At 41.9% G+C, this 15485-nt stretch overlaps 6 non-coding genes across 6 annotated transcripts; all 6 read right to left on the minus strand.

The window, feature by feature from the left end:
- Window positions 1–2057: 2057 nt before the first annotated feature.
- Window positions 2058–2164, minus strand: LOC126417579 (U6 spliceosomal RNA). The gene has a single exon (XR_007575667.1). It is a non-coding gene; the product is annotated as a U6 spliceosomal RNA (small nuclear RNA).
- Window positions 2165–4651: 2487 nt separating this feature from the next.
- LOC126417624 (U6 spliceosomal RNA) lies at window positions 4652–4758 on the minus strand. Its single transcript, XR_007575707.1, has one exon. It is a non-coding gene; the product is annotated as a U6 spliceosomal RNA (small nuclear RNA).
- Window positions 4759–7245: 2487 nt separating this feature from the next.
- On the minus strand, window positions 7246–7352 carry LOC126417625 (U6 spliceosomal RNA). Its single transcript, XR_007575708.1, has one exon. It is a non-coding gene; the product is annotated as a U6 spliceosomal RNA (small nuclear RNA).
- Window positions 7353–9839: 2487 nt separating this feature from the next.
- Window positions 9840–9946, minus strand: LOC126417580 (U6 spliceosomal RNA). Its single transcript, XR_007575668.1, has one exon. It is a non-coding gene; the product is annotated as a U6 spliceosomal RNA (small nuclear RNA).
- Window positions 9947–12432: 2486 nt separating this feature from the next.
- Window positions 12433–12539, minus strand: LOC126417626 (U6 spliceosomal RNA). The gene has a single exon (XR_007575709.1). It is a non-coding gene; the product is annotated as a U6 spliceosomal RNA (small nuclear RNA).
- Window positions 12540–15026: 2487 nt separating this feature from the next.
- LOC126417581 (U6 spliceosomal RNA) lies at window positions 15027–15133 on the minus strand. Its single transcript, XR_007575669.1, has one exon. It is a non-coding gene; the product is annotated as a U6 spliceosomal RNA (small nuclear RNA).
- Between the last annotated feature and the right edge of the window lie 352 nt (window positions 15134–15485).

A 15485-nucleotide genomic window follows, 5' to 3' on the forward strand; every position in this document is an offset into this window, starting at 1 on the left:
CGAATATTTTTGCGAAACTGTCTTCACTGCTAACACAAATTGCATTACTCTTTCAGTGGTACTTTCTCACGATACTAATCGATTTAATGACAGAGTGCAAGGCAACTTTTAACTCACACATCAAGTACAGCACAAGAAGACACAGTGTGTGACCATGTAAATTATTGAGTAACTCCTATTCATCCAATGGCGCCAGAAGACAATAGTGACTGCAAAAAGAGACACAGTAGCCTCACGAACCATTAAAAACACCATTCATATTGCACACTTTGAAACACAGCAGTGTAGGTCACTACTAGGGCATGGATGGGTGAATGCGAGTTGTGTGAGGTAGTAGTAGGAATGATGGACATAGTTCCGTTTTCAGTACAATACCAGGTGATATATTTGTGTTGATCCAAGTTTACACAGGGCAGGTCTACTTGGCAACAGTGAAACACTGTGATGGAGATGTGTGAATGAGCCTAAAATGTTGAGGGGACATGTGGTAAGAGAAACCAGGTTAGCATTGTGTTAGTAGCTGTAGTTATGTTCCTGTGAAATGTCAGTCAGATGTAATCCAGTTTGGTGAATGTTGTTATTACAGGAAGAATTGCTAGTGCAAAACAAAGAGTGATAGATTTAGTATCTGAAAGCAGTTAATAACTGAGTAGCTACTGGTGTCATGTGACACAAACTGGTTTGTGATGTTGCTGTCTATTCCAAAATCCTGAAGCTTGCTAGTGTTTTGTGTCTTGACTGCCTCTGTATCTGCTTATGTGCTAGAGCTTCTGTGTATGTGACATGATGAATATTGCATGCAGGGTTTGTCCAATCTTTCTGCTAGACACAGGATGAGAGGTGCATCAGCTGTAATTGTGAACAGCATCGACTTGTATGACATTGATGGGATTCAAAGTGCTGTCAAAATAGTAGAGCCTCACATCTAAATACTATATGTTAATACTAGCATACTGGTCTGCTTTCTAAACACTTCAGTGTTGTGGTATTCATTGGCTGACACTTTTGAATTTAAGCTAGGTAACTATATGTAGTGGCAGATTGCCAGACATGTGGGAAAATACTTTGTGTGTCACACCAGTGAAATTTGTACATGACATGCTTGTGCACCACAGATTTGCTGTAATAGTTGGTTTTTAGGTGAAGGGCAGTGGCTTATTACACAGGCAGATATGCTTCAGTTAAGAATCTGATGAGGTGTCACCTGCAGTCTGTATTATGAGGCTGCAGCTGGATAGCAAGGCCACTAGGAAAGTTACTTGAAACATAATGTTAAATGAACTTCCTGTAAAGGGGTAGCTTGCACACTTAATGATTAAAGAGACATCTTCCTTCACATGTTTATTTATGGTGCTGAAACAATTATGGCATCAGCTGCAGCCATGAAGATGAATAAAGTTAAATGTTGTGGGTCTGTGTGCAGTCAGTATGTGATAGTGGCATACAGGCACCAGAAGCTTTGTAGGCGTTAGAGAAAAATAAATATTAGGTAATGCAAGCCAATTTTAGAGCGCTAGAGTGTATTTAAGCAGTAGTGTGAGTGAAAGTATGTGAGTGAGAAAGATTTGGAACATGCAGCTATCTTGTGTAAAGTTGATGTAAGGTTTCCAAATGTTGTGTGTGGCAGTAGGTGTGTGTTATGAAATGACGTGATTGAGACAGTAGGAAGAGATGTTGTGACAGCAGAGTGTGATACTGAGGAAGAGAAGAGGCTTTTGCCTGTGCTAGGCTTAGTCTTAGACTGGCTGTGATTTGTGTCAGGTTTGTGAATGAACTGAAGGGGTGCTAGTGACATGTACTTGTGTCAGTGTAGTTGTGGTTTTGGTGTGCTTGCTGAGTTGTTATTAGAGTGACATTTTAGATGTGCATTGGTGATGTAAGGGATAGGTTTATTGCCAGTTTTATCATGTTCTGTTGTGAATGAAAGAGAGTGGTGGAGAACTGCGTAAATGGACAGCATAGTTTTTGACAAGTGGGTGCAGATATGAAGCGAAACTTGTGTAGGTGGCTGAGGGTATTAGCAGCTGATGTGAGACATGAGAGAGTGAGATTGCGAAAAAAATGTGGAACGCTTCACGATTTTGCGTGTCATCCTTGCGCAGGGGCCATGCTAATCTTCTCTGTATCGTTCCAATTTTAGTATATGTACCGCCGAAGCGAGTACATTCGAGGAGCCCTCTGAAATTGTATATATAGTTATGGCGTCGCGTCAAATATGGTTCGGCTTGGACGTAGCTTTACGCAGCTCTGGCGAGGAACACAAGGCCTGCCGAGTGCTAATCTGTGAATTAATTACTGCGAGGTGTCGTTCTTAGTAAATGGCAGCTCTGTTAACTGTATTATTTGGCAGTATTGGATGTAAAACTTAGATCGTAGAGTCGCTTGCTCTCGCAGCATCCACCCAGAGCAGCAGCAGCAGGTTCACACAGCTGCCGCTAGGCGGCAGCAAGACGTGATGGCACGTATTGTCGCCATGTTCTCACATTCCGAGTTTAGTGTCTTATAGGCATACCTATGAAACACACTTCTCTAATGTGTGGGATAAATGGCGCTGATTGGAGCTGGTAGCAGGTCTTGAAGACTCTCAAAACAAGCGAATATTTTTGCGAAACTGTCTTCACTGCTAACACAAATTGCATTACTCTTTCAGTGGTACTTTCTCACGATACTAATCGATTTAATGACAGAGTGCAAGGCAACTTTTAACTCACACATCAAGTACAGCACAAGAAGACACAGTGTGTGACCATCTAAATTATTGAGTAACTCCTATTCATCCAATGGCGCCAGAAGACAATAGTGACTGCAAAAAGAGACACAGTAGCCTCACGAACCATTAAAAACACCATTCATATTGCACACTTTGAAACACAGCAGTGTAGGTCACTACTAGCGCATGGATGGGTGAATGCGAGTTGTGTGAGGTAGTAGTAGGAATGATGGACATAGTTCCGTTTTCAGTACAATACCAGGTGATATATTTGTGTTGATCCAAGTTTACACAGGGCAGGTCTACTTGGCAACAGTGAAACACTGTGATGGAGATGTGTGAATGAGCCTAAAATGTTGAGGGGACATGTGGTAAGAGAAACCAGGTTAGCATTGTGTTAGTAGCTGTAGTTATGTTCCTGTGAAATGTCAGTCAGATGTAATCCAGTTTGGTGAATGTTGTTATTACAGGAAGAATTGCTAGTGCAAAACAAAGAGTGATAGATTTAGTATCTGAAAGCAGTTAATAACTGAGTAGCTACTGGTGTCATGTGACACAAACTGGTTTGTGATGTTGCTGTCTATTCCAAAATCCTGAAGCTTGCTAGTGTTTTGTGTCTTGACTGCCTCTGTATCTGCTTATGTGCTAGAGCTTCTGTGTATGTGACATGATGAATATTGCATGCAGGGTTTGTCCAATCTTTCTGCTAGACACAGGATGAGAGGTGCATCAGCTGTAATTGTGAACAGCATCGACTTGTATGACATTGATGGGATTCAAAGTGCTGTCAAAATAGTAGAGCCTCACATCTAAATACTATATGTTAATACTAGCATACTGGTCTGCTTTCTAAACACTTCAGTGTTGTGGTATTCATTGGCTGACACTTTTGAATTTAAGCTAGGTAACTATATGTAGTGGCAGATTGCCAGACATGTGGGAAAATACTTTGTGCGTCACACCAGTGAAATTTGTACATGACATGCTTGTGCACCACAGATTTGCTGTAATAGTTGGTTTTTAGGTGAAGGGCAGTGGCTTATTACACAGGCAGATATGCTTCAGTTAAGAATCTGATGAGGTGTCACCTGCAGTCTGTATTATGAGGCTGCAGCTGGATAGCAAGGCCACTAGGAAAGTTACTTGAAACATAATGTTAAATGAACTTCCTGTAAAGGGGTAGCTTGCACACTTAATGATTAAAGAGACATCTTCCTTCACATGTTTATTTATGGTGCTGAAACAATTATGGCATCAGCTGCAGCCATGAAGATGAATAAAGTTAAATGTTGTGGGTCTGTGTGCAGTCAGTATGTGATAGTGGCATACAGGCACCAGAAGCTTTGTAGGCGTTAGAGAAAAATAAATATTAGGTAATGCAAGCTAATTTTAGAGCGCTAGAGTGTATTTAAGCAGTAGTGTGAGTGAAAGTATGTGAGTGAGAAAGATTTGGAACATGCAGCTATCTTGTGTAAAGTTGATGTAAGGTTTCCAAATGTTGTGTGTGGCAGTAGGTGTGTGTTATGAAATGACGTGATTGAGACAGTAGGAAGAGATGTTGTGACAGCAGAGTGTGATACTGAGGAAGAGAAGAGGCTTTTGCCTGTGCTAGGCTTAGTCTTAGACTGGCTGTGATTTGTGTCAGGTTTGTGAATGAGCTGAAGGGGTGCTAGTGACATGTACTTGTGTCAGTGTAGTTGTGGTTTTGGTGTGCTTGCTGAGTTGTTATTAGAGTGACATTTTAGATGTGCATTGGTGATGTAAGGGATAGGTTTATTGCCAGTTTTATCATGTTCTGTTGTGAATGAAAGAGAGTGGAGGAGAACTGCGTAAATGGACAGCATAGTTTGTGACAAGTGGGTGCAGATATGAAGCGAAACTTGTGTAGGTGGCTGAGGGTATTAGCAGCTGATGTGAGACATGAGAGAGTGAGATTGCGAAAAAAATGTGGAACGCTTCACGATTTTGCGTGTCATCCTTGCGCAGGGGCCATGCTAATCTTCTCTGTATCGTTCCAATTTTAGTATATGTACCGCCGAAGCAAGTACATTCGAGGAGTCCTCTGAAATTGTATATATAGTTATGGCGTCGCGTCAAATACGGTTCGGCTTGGACGTATCTTTACGCAGCTCTGGCGAGGAACACAAGGCCTGCCGAGTGCTAATCTGTGAATTAATTACTGCGAGGTGTCGTTCTTAGTAAGTGGCAGCTCTGTTAACTGTATTATTTGGCAGTATTGGATGTAAAACTTAGATCGTAGAGTCGCTTGCTCTCGCAGCATCCACCCAGAGCAGCAGCAGCAGGTTCACACAGCTGCCGCTAGGCGGCAGCAAGACGTGATGGCACGTATTGTCGCCATGTTCTCACATTCCGAGTTTAGTGTCTTATAGGCATACCTATGAAACACACTTCTCTAATGTGTGGGATAAATGGCGCTGATTGGAGCTGGTAGCAGGTCTTGAAGACTCTCAAAACAAGCGAATATTTTTGCGAAACTGTCTTCACTGCTAACACAAATTGCATTACTCTTTCAGTGGTACTTTCTCACGATACTAATCGATTTAATGACAGAGTGCAAGGCAACTTTTAACTCACACATCAAGTACAGCACAAGAAGACACAGTGTGTGACCATCTAAATTATTGAGTAACTCCTATTCATCCAATGGCGCCAGAAGACAATAGTGACTGCAAAAAGAGACACAGTAGCCTCACGAACCATTAAAAACACCATTCATATTGCACACTTTGAAACACAGCAGTGTAGGTCACTACTAGCGCATGGATGGGTGAATGCGAGTTGTGTGAGGTAGTAGTAGGAATGATGGACATAGTTCCGTTTTCAGTACAATACCAGGTGATATATTTGTGTTGATCCAAGTTTACACAGGGCAGGTCTACTTGGCAACAGTGAAACACTGTGATGGAGATGTGTGAATGAGCCTAAAATGTTGAGGGGACATGTGGTAAGAGAAACCAGGTTAGCATTGTGTTAGTAGCTGTAGTTATGTTCCTGTGAAATGTCAGTCAGATGTAATCCAGTTTGGTGAATGTTGTTATTACAGGAAGAATTGCTAGTGCAAAACAAAGAGTGATAGATTTAGTATCTGAAAGCAGTTAATAACTGAGTAGCTACTGGTGTCATGTGACACAAACTGGTTTGTGATGTTGCTGTCTATTCCAAAATCCTGAAGCTTGCTAGTGTTTTGTGTCTTGACTGCCTCTGTATCTGCTTATGTGCTAGAGCTTCTGTGTATGTGACATGATGAATATTGCATGCAGGGTTTGTCCAATCTTTCTGCTAGACACAGGATGAGAGGTGCATCAGCTGTAATTGTGAACAGCATCGACTTGTATGACATTGATGGGATTCAAAGTGCTGTCAAAATAGTAGAGCCTCACATCTAAATACTATATGTTAATACTAGCATACTGGTCTGCTTTCTAAACACTTCAGTGTTGTGGTATTCATTGGCTGACACTTTTGAATTTAAGCTAGGTAACTATATGTAGTGGCAGATTGCCAGACATGTGGGAAAATACTTTGTGCGTCACACCAGTGAAATTTGTACATGACATGCTTGTGCACCACAGATTTGCTGTAATAGTTGGTTTTTAGGTGAAGGGCAGTGGCTTATTACACAGGCAGATATGCTTCAGTTAAGAATCTGATGAGGTGTCACCTGCAGTCTGTATTATGAGGCTGCAGCTGGATAGCAAGGCCACTAGGAAAGTTACTTGAAACATAATGTTAAATGAACTTCCTGTAAAGGGGTAGCTTGCACACTTAATGATTAAAGAGACATCTTCCTTCACATGTTTATTTATGGTGCTGAAACAATTATGGCATCAGCTGCAGCCATGAAGATGAATAAAGTTAAATGTTGTGGGTCTGTGTGCAGTCAGTATGTGATAGTGGCATACAGGCACCAGAAGCTTTGTAGGCGTTAGAGAAAAATAAATATTAGGTAATGCAAGCTAATTTTAGAGCGCTAGAGTGTATTTAAGCAGTAGTGTGAGTGAAAGTATGTGAGTGAGAAAGATTTGGAACATGCAGCTATCTTGTGTAAAGTTGATGTAAGGTTTCCAAATGTTGTGTGTGGCAGTAGGTGTGTGTTATGAAATGACGTGATTGAGACAGTAGGAAGAGATGTTGTGACAGCAGAGTGTGATACTGAGGAAGAGAAGAGGCTTTTGCCTGTGCTAGGCTTAGTCTTAGACTGGCTGTGATTTGTGTCAGGTTTGTGAATGAGCTGAAGGGGTGCTAGTGACATGTACTTGTGTCAGTGTAGTTGTGGTTTTGGTGTGCTTGCTGAGTTGTTATTAGAGTGACATTTTAGATGTGCATTGGTGATGTAAGGGATAGGTTTATTGCCAGTTTTATCATGTTCTGTTGTGAATGAAAGAGAGTGGAGGAGAACTGCGTAAATGGACAGCATAGTTTGTGACAAGTGGGTGCAGATATGAAGCGAAACTTGTGTAGGTGGCTGAGGGTATTAGCAGCTGATGTGAGACATGAGAGAGTGAGATTGCGAAAAAAATGTGGAACGCTTCACGATTTTGCGTGTCATCCTTGCGCAGGGGCCATGCTAATCTTCTCTGTATCGTTCCAATTTTAGTATATGTACCGCCGAAGCAAGTACATTCGAGGAGTCCTCTGAAATTGTATATATAGTTATGGCGTCGCGTCAAATACGGTTCGGCTTGGACGTATCTTTACGCAGCTCTGGCGAGGAACACAAGGCCTGCCGAGTGCTAATCTGTGAATTAATTACTGCGAGGTGTCGTTCTTAGTAAGTGGCAGCTCTGTTAACTGTATTATTTGGCAGTATTGGATGTAAAACTTAGATCGTAGAGTCGCTTGCTCTCGCAGCATCCACCCAGAGCAGCAGCAGCAGGTTCACACAGCTGCCGCTAGGCGGCAGCAAGACGTGATGGCACGTATTGTCGCCATGTTCTCACATTCCGAGTTTAGTGTCTTATAGGCATACCTATGAAACACACTTCTCTAATGTGTGGGATAAATGGCGCTGATTGGAGCTGGTAGCAGGTCTTGAAGACTCTCAAAACAAGCGAATATTTTTGCGAAACTGTCTTCACTGCTAACACAAATTGCATTACTCTTTCAGTGGTACTTTCTCACGATACTAATCGATTTAATGACAGAGTGCAAGGCAACTTTTAACTCACACATCAAGTACAGCACAAGAAGACACAGTGTGTGACCATCTAAATTATTGAGTAACTCCTATTCATCCAATGGCGCCAGAAGACAATAGTGACTGCAAAAAGAGACACAGTAGCCTCACGAACCATTAAAAACACCATTCATATTGCACACTTTGAAACACAGCAGTGTAGGTCACTACTAGCGCATGGATGGGTGAATGCGAGTTGTGTGAGGTAGTAGTAGGAATGATGGACATAGTTCCGTTTTCAGTACAATACCAGGTGATATATTTGTGTTGATCCAAGTTTACACAGGGCAGGTCTACTTGGCAACAGTGAAACACTGTGATGGAGATGTGTGAATGAGCCTAAAATGTTGAGGGGACATGTGGTAAGAGAAACCAGGTTAGCATTGTGTTAGTAGCTGTAGTTATGTTCCTGTGAAATGTCAGTCAGATGTAATCCAGTTTGGTGAATGTTGTTATTACAGGAAGAATTGCTAGTGCAAAACAAAGAGTGATAGATTTAGTATCTGAAAGCAGTTAATAACTGAGTAGCTACTGGTGTCATGTGACACAAACTGGTTTGTGATTTTGCTGTCTATTCCAAAATCCTGAAGCTTGCTAGTGTTTTGTGTCTTGACTGCCTCTGTATCTGCTTATGTGCTAGAGCTTCTGTGTATGTGACATGATGAATATTGCATGCAGGGTTTGTCCAATCTTTCTGCTAGACACAGGATGAGAGGTGCATCAGCTGTAATTGTGAACAGCATCGACTTGTATGACATTGATGGGATTCAAAGTGCTGTCAAAATAGTAGAGCCTCACATCTAAATACTATATGTTAATACTAGCATACTGGTCTGCTTTCTAAACACTTCAGTGTTGTGGTATTCATTGGCTGACACTTTTGAATTTAAGCTAGGTAACTATATGTAGTGGCAGATTGCCAGACATGTGGGAAAATACTTTGTGCGTCACACCAGTGAAATTTGTACATGACATGCTTGTGCACCACAGATTTGCTGTAATAGTTGGTTTTTAGGTGAAGGGCAGTGGCTTATTACACAGGCAGATATGCTTCAGTTAAGAATCTGATGAGGTGTCACCTGCAGTCTGTATTATGAGGCTGCAGCTGGATAGCAAGGCCACTAGGAAAGTTACTTGAAACATAATGTTAAATGAACTTCCTGTAAAGGGGTAGCTTGCACACTTAATGATTAAAGAGACATCTTCCTTCACATGTTTATTTATGGTGCTGAAACAATTATGGCATCAGCTGCAGCCATGAAGATGAATAAAGTTAAATGTTGTGGGTCTGTGTGCAGTCAGTATGTGATAGTGGCATACAGGCACCAGAAGCTTTGTAGGCGTTAGAGAAAAATAAATATTAGGTAATGCAAGCTAATTTTAGAGCGCTAGAGTGTATTTAAGCAGTAGTGTGAGTGAAAGTATGTGAGTGAGAAAGATTTGGAACATGCAGCTATCTTGTGTAAAGTTGATGTAAGGTTTCCAAATGTTGTGTGTGGCAGTAGGTGTGTGTTATGAAATGACGTGATTGAGACAGTAGGAAGAGATGTTGTGACAGCAGAGTGTGATACTGAGGAAGAGAAGAGGCTTTTGCCTGTGCTAGGCTTAGTCTTAGACTGGCTGTGATTTGTGTCAGGTTTGTGAATGAGCTGAAGGGGTGCTAGTGACATGTACTTGTGTCAGTGTAGTTGTGGTTTTGGTGTGCTTGCTGAGTTGTTATTAGAGTGACATTTTAGATGTGCATTGGTGATGTAAGGGATAGGTTTATTGCCAGTTTTATCATGTTCTGTTGTGAATGAAAGAGAGTGGAGGAGAACTGCGTAAATGGACAGCATAGTTTGTGACAAGTGGGTGCAGATATGAAGCGAAACTTGTGTAGGTGGCTGAGGGTATTAGCAGCTGATGTGAGACATGAGAGAGTGAGATTGCGAAAAAAATGTGGAACGCTTCACGATTTTGCGTGTCATCCTTGCGCAGGGGCCATGCTAATCTTCTCTGTATCGTTCCAATTTTAGTATATGTACCGCCGAAGCGAGTACATTCGAGGAGCCCTCTGAAATTGTATATATAGTTATGGCGTCGCGTCAAATATGGTTCGGCTTGGACGTAGCTTTACGCAGCTCTGGCGAGGAACACAAGGCCTGCCGAGTGCTAATCTGTGAATTAATTACTGCGAGGTGTCGTTCTTAGTAAGTGGCAGCTCTGTTAACTGTATTATTTGGCAGTATTGGATGTAAAACTTAGATCGTAGAGTCGCTTGCTCTCGCAGCATCCACCCAGAGCAGCAGCAGCAGGTTCACACAGCTGCCGCTAGGCGGCAGCAAGACGTGATGGCACGTATTGTCGCCATGTTCACACATTCCGAGTTTAGTGTCTTATAGGCATACCTATGAACACACTTCTCTAATGTGTGGGATAAATGGCGCTGATTGGAGCTGGTAGCAGGTCTTGAAGACTCTCAAAACAAGCGAATATTTTTGCGAAACTGTCTTCACTGCTAACACAAATTGCATTACTCTTTCAGTGGTACTTTCTCACGATACTAATCGATTTAATGACAGAGTGCAAGGCAACTTTTAACTCACACATCAAGTACAGCACAAGAAGACACAGTGTGTGACCATCTAAATTATTGAGTAACTCCTATTCATCCAATGGCGCCAGAAGACAATAGTGACTGCAAAGAGAGACACAGTAGCCTCACGAACCATTAAAAACACCATTCATATTGCACACTTTGAAACACAGCAGTGTAGGTCACTACTAGCGCATGGATGGGTGAATGCGAGTTGTGTGAGGTAGTAGTAGGAATGATGGACATAGTTCCGTTTTCAGTACAATACCAGGTGATATATTTGTGTTGATCCAAGTTTACACAGGGCAGGTCTACTTGGCAACAGTGAAACACTGTGATGGAGATGTGTGAATGAGCCTAAAATGTTGAGGGGACATGTGGTAAGAGAAACCAGGTTAGCATTGTGTTAGTAGATGTAGTTATGTTCCTGTGAAATGTCAGTCAGATGTAATCCAGTTTGGTGAATGTTGTTATTACAGGAAGAATTGCTAGTGCAAAACAAAGAGTGATAGATTTAGTATCTGAAAGCAGTTAATAACTGAGTAGCTACTGGTGTCATGTGACACAAACTGGTTTGTGATGTTGCTGTCTATTCCAAAATCCTGAAGCTTGCTAGTGTTTTGTGTCTTGACTGCCTCTGTATCTGCTTATGTGCTAGAGCTTCTGTGTATGTGACATGATGAATATTGCATGCAGGGTTTGTCCAATCTTTCTGCTAGACACAGGATGAGAGGTGCATCAGCTGTAATTGTGAACAGCATCGACTTGTATGACATTGATGGGATTCAAAGTGCTGTCAAAATAGTAGAGCCTCACATCTAAATACTATATGTTAATACTAGCATACTGGTCTGCTTTCTAAACACTTCAGTGTTGTGGTATTCATTGGCTGACACTTTTGAATTTAATTTAGGTAACTATATGTAGTGGCAGATTGCCAGACATGTGGGAAAATACTTTGTGCGTCACACCAGTGAAATTTGTACATGACATGCTTGTGCACCACAGATTTGCTGTAATAGTTGGTTTTTAGGTGAAGGGCAGTGGCTTATTACACAGGCAGATATGCTTCAGTTAAGAATCTGATGAGGTGTCACCTGCAGTCTGTATTATGAGGCTGCAGCTGGATAGCAAGGCCACTAGGAAAGTTACTTGAAACATAATGTTAAATGAACTTCCTGTAAAGGGGTAGCTTGCACACTTAATGATTAAAGAGACATCTTCCTTCACATGTTTATTTATGGTGCTGAAACAATTATGGCATCAGCTGCAGCCATGAAGATGAATAAAGTTAAATGTTGTGGGTCTGTGTGCAGTCAGTATGTGATAGTGGCATATAGGCACCAGAAGCTTTGTAGGCGTTAGAGAAAAATAAATATTAGGTAATGCAAGCTAATTTTAGAGCGCTAGAGTGTATTTAAGCAGTAGTGTGAGTGAAAGTATGTGAGTGAGAAAGATTTGGAACATGCAGCTATCTTGTGTAAAGTTGATGTAAGGTTTCCAAATGTTGTGTGTGGCAGTAGGTGTGTGTTATGAAATGACGTGATTGAGACAGTAGGAAGAGATGTTGTGACAGCAGAGTGTGATACTGAGGAAGAGAAGAGGCTTTTGCCTGTGCTAGGCTTAGTCTTAGACTGGCTGTGATTTGTGTCAGGTTTGTGAATGAGCTGAAGGGGTGCTAGTGACATGTACTTGTGTCAGTGTAGTTGTGGTTTTGGTGTGCTTGCTGAGTTGTTATTAGAGTGACATTTTAGATGTACATTGGTGATGTAAGGGATAGGTTTATTGCCAGTTTTATCATGTTCTGTTGTGAATGAAAGAGAGTGGAGGAGAACTGCGTAAATGGACAGCATAGTTTGTGACAAGTGGGTGCAGATATGAAGCGAAACTTGTGTAGGTGGCTGAGGGTATTAGCAGCTGATGTGAGACATGAGAGAGTGAGATTGCGAAAAAAATGTGGAACGCTTCACGATTTTGCGTGTCATCCTTGCGCAGGGGCCATGCTAATCTTCTCTGTATCGTTCCAATTTTAGTATATGTACCGCCGAAGCAAGTACATTCGAGGAGTCCTCTGAAATTGTATATATAGTTATGGCGTCGCGTCAAATACGGTTCGGCTTGGACGTATCTTTACGCAGCTCTGGCGAGGAACACAAGGCCTGCCGAGTGCTAATCTGTGAATTAATTACTGCGAGGTGTCGTTCTTAGTAAGTGGCAGCTCTGTTAACTGTATTATTTGGCAGTATTGGATGTAAAACTTAGATCGTAGAGTCGCTTGCTCTCGCAGCATCCACCCAGAGCAGCAGCAGCAGGTTCACACAGCTGCCGCTAGGCGGCAGCAAGACGTGATGGCACGTATTGTCGCCATGTTCTCACATTCCGAGTTTAGTGTCTTATAGGCATACCTATGAAACACACTTCTCTAATGTGTGGGATAAATGGCGCTGATTGGAGCTGGTAGCAGGTCTTGAAGACTCTCAAAACAAGCGAATATTTTTGCGAAACTGTCTTCACTGCTAACACAAATTGCATTACTCTTTCAGTGGTACTTTCTCACGATACTAATCGATTTAATGACAGAGTGCAAGGCAACTTTTAACTCACACATCAAGTACAGCACAAGAAGACACAGTGTGTGACCATCTAAATTATTGAGTAACTCCTATTCATCCAATGGCGCCAGAAGACAATAGTGACTGCAAAAAGAGACACAGTAGCCTCACGAACCATTAAAAACACCATTCATATTGCACACTTTGAAACACAGCAGTGTAGGTCACTACTAGCGCATGGATGGGTGAATGCGAGTTGTGTGAGGTAGTAGTAGGAATGATGGACATAGTTCCGCTTTCAGTACAATACCAGGTGATATATTTGTGTTGATCCAAGTTTACACAGGGCAGGTCTACTTGGCAACAGTGAAACACTGTGATGGAGATGTGTGAATGAGCCTAAAATGTTGAGGGGACATGTGGTAAGAGAAACCAGGTCAGCATTGTGTTAGTAGCTGTAGTTATGTTCCTGTGAAATGTCAGTCAGATGTAATCCAGTTTGGTGAATGTTGTTATTACAGGAAGAATTGCTAGTGCAAAACAAAGAGTGATAGATTTAGTATCTGAAAGCAGTTAATAACTGAGTAGCTACTGGTGTCATGTGACACAAACTGGTTTGTGATTTTGCTGTCTATTCCAAAATCCTGAAGCTTGCTAGTGTTTTGTGTCTTGACTGCCTCTGTATCTGCTTATGTGCTAGAGCTTCTGTGTATGTGACATGATGAATATTGCATGCAGGGTTTGTCCAATCTTTCTGCTAGACACAGGATGAGAGGTGCATCAGCTGTAATTGTGAACAGCATCGACTTGTATGACATTGATGGGATTCAAAGTGCTGTCAAAATAGTAGAGCCTCACATCTAAATACTATATGTTAATACTAGCATACTGGTCTGCTTTCTAAACACTTCAGTGTTGTGGTATTCATTGGCTGACACTTTTGAATTTAAGCTAGGTAACTATATGTAGTGGCAGATTGCCAGACATGTGGGAAAATACTTTGTGCGTCACACCAGTGAAATTTGTACATGACATGCTTGTGCACCACAGATTTGCTGTAATAGTTGGTTTTTAGGTGAAGGGCAGTGGCTTATTACACAGGCAGATATGCTTCAGTTAAGAATCTGATGAGGTGTCACCTGCAGTCTGTATTATGAGGCTGCAGCTGGATAGCAAGGCCACTAGGAAAGTTACTTGAAACATAATGTTAAATGAACTTCCTGTAAAGGGGTAGCTTGCACACTTAATGATTAAAGAGACATCTTCCTTCACATGTTTATTTATGGTGCTGAAACAATTATGGCATCAGCTGCAGCCATGAAGATGAATAAAGTTAAATGTTGTGGGTCTGTGTGCAGTCAGTATGTGATAGTGGCATACAGGCACCAGAAGCTTTGTAGGCGTTAGAGAAAAATAAATATTAGGTAATGCAAGCTAATTTTAGAGCGCTAGAGTGTATTTAAGCAGTAGTGTGAGTGAAAGTATGTGAGTGAGAAAGATTTGGAACATGCAGCTATCTTGTGTAAAGTTGATGTAAGGTTTCCAAATGTTGTGTGTGGCAGTAGGTGTGTGTTATGAAATGACGTGATTGAGACAGTAGGAAGAGATGTTGTGACAGCAGAGTGTGATACTGAGGAAGAGAAGAGGCTTTTGCCTGTGCTAGGCTTAGTCTTAGACTGGCTGTGATTTGTGTCAGGTTTGTGAATGAGCTGAAGGGGTGCTAGTGACATGTACTTGTGTCAGTGTAGTTGTGGTTTTGGTGTGCTTGCTGAGTTGTTATTAGAGTGACATTTTAGATGTGCATTGGTGATGTAAGGGATAGGTTTATTGCCAGTTTTATCATGTTCTGTTGTGAATGAAAGAGAGTGGAGGAGAACTGCGTAAATGGACAGCATAGTTTGTGACAAGTGGGTGCAGATATGAAGCGAAACTTGTGTAGGTGGCTGAGGGTATTAGCAGCTGATGTGAGACATGAGAGAGTGAGATTGCGAAAAAAATGTGGAACGCTTCACGATTTTGCGTGTCATCCTTGCGCAGGGGCCATGCTAATCTTCTCTGTATCGTTCCAATTTTAGTATATGTACCGCCGAAGCGAGTACATTCGAGGAGCCCTCTGAAATTGTATATATAGTTATGGCGTCGCGTCAAATATGGTTCGGCTTGGACGTAGCTTTACGCAGCTCTGGCGAGGAACACAAGGCCTGCCGAGTGCTAATCTGTGAATTAATTACTGCGAGGTGTCGTTCTTAGTAAATGGCAGCTCTGTTAACTGTATTATTTGGCAGTATTGGATGTAAAACTTAGATCGTAGAGTCGCTTGCTCTCGCAGCATCCACCCAGAGCAGCAGCAGCAGGTTCACACAGCTGCCGCTAGGCGGCAGCAAGACGTGATGGCACGTATTGTCGCCATGTTCTCACATTCCGAGTTTAGTGTCTTATAGGCATACCTAT

Source organism: Schistocerca serialis, chromosome 8 (assembly GCF_023864345.2).
Source record: "Schistocerca serialis cubense isolate TAMUIC-IGC-003099 chromosome 8, iqSchSeri2.2, whole genome shotgun sequence".
Lineage (NCBI taxonomy): Eukaryota > Metazoa > Arthropoda > Insecta > Orthoptera > Acrididae > Schistocerca > Schistocerca serialis.